At 40.1% G+C, this 6,923-nt stretch overlaps 2 pseudogenes; both read right to left on the reverse strand.

The window, feature by feature from the left end:
* The window catches only part of LOC109951673 (glutathione S-transferase A-like), a 9,273-nt pseudogene extending 5,749 nt beyond the window's left edge, over window positions 1–3,524 (reverse strand).
* A 329-nt stretch (window positions 3,525–3,853) lies between these two features.
* On the reverse strand, window positions 3,854–5,061 carry LOC109951676 (glutathione S-transferase A-like; annotated as a pseudogene).
* Between the last annotated feature and the right edge of the window lie 1,862 nt (window positions 5,062–6,923).

The raw sequence follows: 6,923 nt of genomic DNA on the forward strand, positions 1-6,923 counted from the left end.
CACATCGGAGACGGCGTTCCCTGTGGACACTCTCAATGGCTGGAAATGGAGTCCCCGTGATGTGTTGGTGGTTTTCACCACCCGCTGCCACATCTTGCAGTCGGAGACAGAGCAGTTTCCATACCAGACTGTGATACAGATGGTCAGGATGCTCTCAATGGCACAGCAGTAGAAGTTCACCAGGATGGCTGAAGAGAGGTGATTCTTCTTCAGTGTCCTCCTAACTAGGCTGCAGGTGGTGGTGGTCCAGGACAGATCCTCTGAAATGTGGGTCCCCAGGAATTTGAAGCTGGAGACATGTTCAACAACCATCCCATTAATATGAATGGGATCGTGTGTGTGCCTCCTTTCTCCCTCCTATAGTTCACAATGAGCTCCTTGGTCTTGTTAGTGTTAAGGAGCAGGTTATTGATAGCGCACCATAGAGCCAGGTACTGTACCTCCTCCCTGTAGGCTGTCTCATCATTGTCGCTGATGAGGCCAATCACCATGATGTCATCTGCAAACTTGATGATGGTGTTGGAGCCATGCACAGGCCTGCAGTTGTGGGTGAAAAGGGAGTAGATGAATGGGCTCAGCACACAGCCCCGTGGTATGCCGGTGTTGAGGATAATGGTGGAGGAGCAGGTGTTGTCAACAAATTACAGTGGCCCTGTTCATCCTACCAAATGTCCCATAATACAACTGTGCAGCTTGCACTTTACTCAGCTATGTTTTTAATAGCTTGGTCCATGGTATAGAAAAAGCATATCAGAGCTACTTCTTATTTATTAGTGTTTTTTTATCTTTGGGGTGTGAATTGTTAACAGCAATAAATAAATAAAAAATACCTAAAATCAATAGCCTTATCATTGAAATCATTCATTGGTATAACTGCCAGTAATATGTGACTATGTTTCTACTTTATCTCATCTCATTTCATTTTCTATACTGCTTAGTCCTGAACGGCGGGGAGCTGGAGCCAATCACACCGGGCATCGGGTGAAAGGCAGGGTACACCCTGGACAGGTCGCCCGTCAATTGTAGGGCCGGTTCTACTTTATAAAAGGCAGTTTTATGGTTTTGCATATTTAACAATCTCTACTGTTGCACCATTGATACTTGCAGTTGATAGAATAAATGCTTACCAATGACAGAATGAAAAACATCAAGCCTAAACATTATCCCTGATGTTATTATGGCTACAACTATAGCAACCACAAGCTGTGTATTCTTTACACTGTGCGGTGGAGGTGACAGTGGTGCAGTGGCTAGAGCAGTCGTCTCCCAACTGGAAGATTGAAGGTTCGAATTTCGGTGCCTGCAGTCCACATGTCGAAGTGTCCTTGGGCAAGACACTGAACCCCCCCAAAGCCCCCAATGGTTAGTGCCGTCGGTTGAGTTGGCACCGCAGATGGCTGCCTCGGTTCTGTACCAGAAACAAATTCCTTGTGTGTAACATACTTGGACAATAAAGGTGATTATCCTTTACCTATGTAGTAATGAAAAGTAATTGAAGTTACTCTAAGAGGTCAGATGACACTGCAGACAGAGGGTTTGACATTGCTAATGAACGGATTTAGTTTCTTTGTCTTAGTGAGTTTCTCATAGAAGGTGAGACCCTCAAATATGCATTGGTACATTAGTACTTGTTCTGCTGGGCTGTCTGGAATCAGTTTGTTTCCCTGGGATTTAAACTAACTCTGCCATTACAAGAGGAAACACACACACAAGTCACAGTTCATAATGCAGAATTTAGTGTTAGTATCTGAAAAATTACTTTGATCTGTCTATTTAGCTATAAATTTATTTATTTATTGTCAATGAACTGGCACGCTCACCTCCAAGTAAAAACAAACAGCATAGGATTCATTACCGATGATGTCTGCATGTTTGAAAGATGGAAGCTTAAAAGTCAAACATGATAATGTGAGCAAGACAGGCTATTCAGGGGTTAATGACCACTAGCGTTATCATATGAACTTGTTGTTAACCAGTCTTAATAAAAATGCTACAGGGAGCTAATTAAGATATACAGTATTGTTCAAAATAATAGCAGTACAATGTGACTAACCAGAATAATCCAGGTTTTTAGTATATTTTTATTGCTACATGGCAAACAAGTTACCAGTAGGTGCAGTAGATTCTCAGAAAGCAAACAAGACCCAGCATTCATGATATGCACGCTCAGGCCAGTTGATGTGTTCTTTGGCAAATTGTAACCTCTTCTGCACGTGCCTTTTTTTTTAACAGAGGGACTTTGCGGGGGATTCTTGAAAATAGATTAGCTTCACACAGATGTCTTCTAACTGTCACAGTACTTACAGGTAACTCCAGACTGTCTTTGATCATCCTGGAGCTGATCATTGGCTGGGCCTTTGCCATTCTGGTTATTCTTCGATCCATTTTGATGGTTGTCTTCCGTTTTCTTCCACGTCTCTCTGGTTTTGCTCTCCATTTTAAGGCATTGGAGATCATTTTAGCTGAACAGCCTATAATTTTTTGCACCTCTTTATAGGTTTTCCCCTCTCCAATCAACTTTTTAATCAAAGTACGCTGTTCTTCTGAACAATGTCTTGAACGACCCATTTTCCTCAGGCTTTCAAATGCATGTTTAACAAGTGCTGGCTTCATCCTTAAATAGGGGCCACTTGATTCACACCTGTTATTTTACATAATTGATGACCTCACTGATTGAATGCCACACTGCTATTTTTTTGAACACACCCCTTTCAACTAATTGCCCAATTGCACAGCCTTAAGAGCGTGCATATCATGAATGCTGGGTCTTGTTTGCTTTCTGAGAATCTACTGCACCTACTGGTAACTCGTTTGCCATGTAGCAATAAAAATATACTAAAAACCTGGATTATTCTGGTTAGTCACATTGTACTGCTATTATTTTGAACAATACTGTACTGTTGTGCTGTATCACACAGGGACTTAGAATAAAACATGGAGGCTGGCTGAAATCTGTTTATAACAGTTCATGTGTTATCCAGCTCAGAATAACAGTGTATATAATTTACTGCAAGATTAGTGCACTTGTTTGCTTGAGCTGGCAACTCTTAATTTATTTACTGGTAAAATACATGCCAGATAACCAATGGTGTTTGTGGAAAAGTCATTTCAATATTAAAAAATAATAAGCACCTATAATTACTGAAGACAGCTCTGCTTGATAAACTGAATATAGACCAAATTAAATATTCCATATCTGTGACTTGTCAAATCTTGTGTTCATGTTTTAGGTATGCTTGTTTGCCATCAGGCTGGAAATGATTAAATGCCTTAAGTTTTGAATGGAGTTTTGCGTACCTTAGTGGGAAGCAGCATGTATATCAGGGTAAAGTTGAGGTTAAATATCCTACTAGTGTGCCTACTACAGTTACTGGTTATGATGGGGGTTTGCAGCCAACTCTTACCCTGGGATTTATGTCTAATACTTCTTGGGACTTGTGCTCCATTTTCTCAAAGGCGAGCAGTTTTGGGTTTTATCCCCAAACGTTCTTCTCCTGCCACAATATTTGTGGCAGACAAGCCATTTTCACATCACCGTACTGTCGTTTTACCTGTGAGACCCTCTATCAATCCTAGAATGCAACACGTTGTTTACTACCTGACGTTTTACGATGTTATTCTTCCCACAGTTCATGTGAATTTCAAGCTATAAGAAAGGTGCATAATGCCACCTACTGGCTGGGTGATGGGAATACATCATGTAGTCTTTCCCTCTACCACAAATCCAATTTTTTTCTTTATAAAGAAATGCATTCATTGCAAAAAATTGAAAACTTAAACACATTTTTTAATTTTTACCATTAAATAAACCTACACGGATACAATAAAACTGTGAAGGCGATGCTGGAGTGTTTCAGAGGTCTTTAAGGATGTCATAACCCTGTGGTCTGGCCAGCCAATGTGGGGGCCAGCTGGCTTTAATGCTGGCCCTGTCCTTCAGCAGGCTATAATATTTAGCCAGTTTGTGGTAATGTCCAACAGACAGCCTAAAAAGAAGACACAAGATTACACCATAACATCACTGCAAAACAAAGCATGCTGAGCCTGTTCTTTTGGCAAGCACTTCTGAACTCAGCCACCTATCCAAAACAAAAAGCACAAGCGATGTTTTGAAAGACGAACACATCAGTCAATGAGAAGGTCCCGGCCAGGTACGAGCCTGCTGTCACCTTGATGCAAACAGTAAATGGGGAGAAACATTGCTGCCAGTACAGTGTGGGTATGTATGTGTGCCTGTGTGTATGCTGTTTATACACTGCCTTCTGCAGGTAACCCTCCCACAGTGTGAGTTCAGTGGCCAGAATCTCCCTGTTTCTCTTCACAGCAGTCATGTCTCTCTTCTTCAGGGACAAACCATTCATAGTAGATGACTGAATCTAAGACAGAGCATCCAACATGAGCATCAGTGTAGTGTGCGTGAAGGTGTCCATAGTGTTTTTCTGTGTTCTGCTATTATGTGTGTATGAGTGTATGTTACTGAGTTTATCGGTGAGGCCCTCCATCATACATTGGTGCATCAGTCCGAGTTCTGCAGGATTTTCAGGAACCAGCTTGTTGCCCTGAGACTTGAACTAATTCTATCACAAGTAAATAAATGAAAACATAAAGATCCATTCACTAATCAATATACAGTACAGTAATATTAAATATGCCGTACTCTCTGCTGTCTTAGTGAGGTTGTTATACAGTGTTTACCTCTAGGTATAAAACACACTGCACTGGATTCATTCAGTATGTTGTCTTCATGTTCGAAGGCAAGGAGCTGACAAAACAAATAACATGATAGAGACATCAATAAACTTTTACGTGTTCTTTTTTACTTTTATAAAAATCTTTTTTGAACATTTGATCTTTGTGGTCATGCTGCAGGTGCTACAGTGCACCTACCTGCCCTCTTGAGCTGATTCCCAGGACTTGCTGAGACTTGTGCTCTCCCTTCTCAAAGGGAAACAGCTTGCGTGTGTATCCCTGCAGCATCTTCTCCTCCAGAGTGATCATGACATGCCAACAGGGAGGGGACCCAGCCCCTCACAGTAGAGTCATTGATTTGGCCACGGACATGGACAGTATAAACATAAATCACTGAAACTAAAAGAAAAGACTAAATAGTGACCTGCATAAGTAAAGAGAGCAGCAGTTGTGCACTTTATGGCACCTGATAGCTCTAAAGGTTGGTCAGTAGTGACACACCCACATGATCTACTGTGTATACAAGGGCTCAGAAGTGAAAGCAATGAAGAATGACATACACATCCACTCTTTCACTCAGTGGTGTCTTTATTGTATGTGTTTACACAGCATTTCAGTTGAATGTGTATGTAACCATAATTTAAGGTTCAACTCGCTACATTATATTTATAAAGTGATATTTCCCAGTTTTTGCTGTACTGTAAGTGGAACTGACACTTCAGATGGGACTTAAATTACCCAGACTGCTCCACAATATGTTCAAGTTCATATAAAGCATGTGACCACAGATTATATGAACTGAAGTTCATATAAAGCATGTGACCACAGAATTCAAAGCAAATGTCCAAATACTGCTATGACCACATTTTTCATTTCTTTTTTAAATTACAATTGACAGAATAACCCTTTTCCCTTTTTCTCAGTCTATAATACAAGTTTCTACAGAAGTTACAAAAAATACATAACATGAACTGCACTAAACATGCACACTGTAGTGCTACAATACTGAGTACCTGGCAGCTGATAAGGACATTTACACATTTTATGCAGAATTCACTGCAAGTCCTTCAAAATAGAATTTTATTTTACTTTTTAAAAGTCCTTATCTTTTTGTCTTTTTACACTTTACAAACAGTTCCTCTGAGATAAAAATATTTTTCTATTTTGAAACAGTCATTCATCTCAGCATGAGAGACTATTAATGCTGAGTAAGGTGCAGGATGTCTGAGAGTCGCAAATAAATATGGAAAATAATTTTCTCAAAAAAGTTAATTGTATTCAACACTAATACTTTATATGGCTACACTTATGAATGTGACATTTGCGAGTCATCTGAGAAGTAGGAGGTGAATAAAACAATGGAAAGAGATGCCGAATAGGTACAGCTATGTTCCTTTTAAAATGAAAGGCACATTAGAGATTGAAAACCTTTCAGATGCTCACTAAAGACGGTTACAGTTGTCACTTGTCAGATGTGAAGCTGCAGAAGCAAACATTTCTATTTTCACAAAGGATAATTTTTAGTAAGCCTCTTTGTTTGTGTTGATTATTTTAAAGTGTAACAGACAACTAATTAAAGTGCCTCTCCATCCAGTTAATCTCATTGATTGTAAAAACGTTGGACAGGCTTCCAGAAGTGACACCGCCGCTACATGATCCCCCTCTGGTGGCTGGTTGCAGTATAAGCCATAAATCTTGCCTCCTCCATGTTAGTGGATGGGACATGAGCCAAACTAAAAAACTCAAAATACAAATCAAATCAATTTTTCCAAGCGGTCACTTCTGTGGTTTTTGGTAGATATTATCACACTGATGTGTGTACAAGTGGTTATTTTTCTAGCAAGTTTGTTGTTATTAAGTTATTTGCTTATATACAAAATGGGTGTATTTTTAAAGTTTTGACAGCTTTGATTGGTGGTCTAATGCTGTCACTCCATTTCTGGTAGCTACTGTGCTGAATCTGGTTGAAAAAAGCAAGATGGCAGCTGCCGTATTCACGGTATTTTGGCTTCATTTTTGCATAGTGGAGGGAAGTAGTGATGCTATGTCCACTGTATATATGTCCATGGTTACAACCCAAATTCACATCATAAATAAATGAAACACAGTGAAGTCACAGCTGCAGAAAATTTATCCCTTTGAACTAATGCTATGGTCATGAGCTTTGGGTCATGACCGAAAGGGCAAGATCCTGGATACAGGCGGCCAAAATGAGCTTCCTCCGCAGGGTGGCC

Source organism: Monopterus albus, unplaced genomic scaffold, assembly GCF_001952655.1.
Source record: "Monopterus albus unplaced genomic scaffold, M_albus_1.0 scaffold402.1, whole genome shotgun sequence".
Lineage (NCBI taxonomy): Eukaryota > Metazoa > Chordata > Actinopteri > Synbranchiformes > Synbranchidae > Monopterus > Monopterus albus.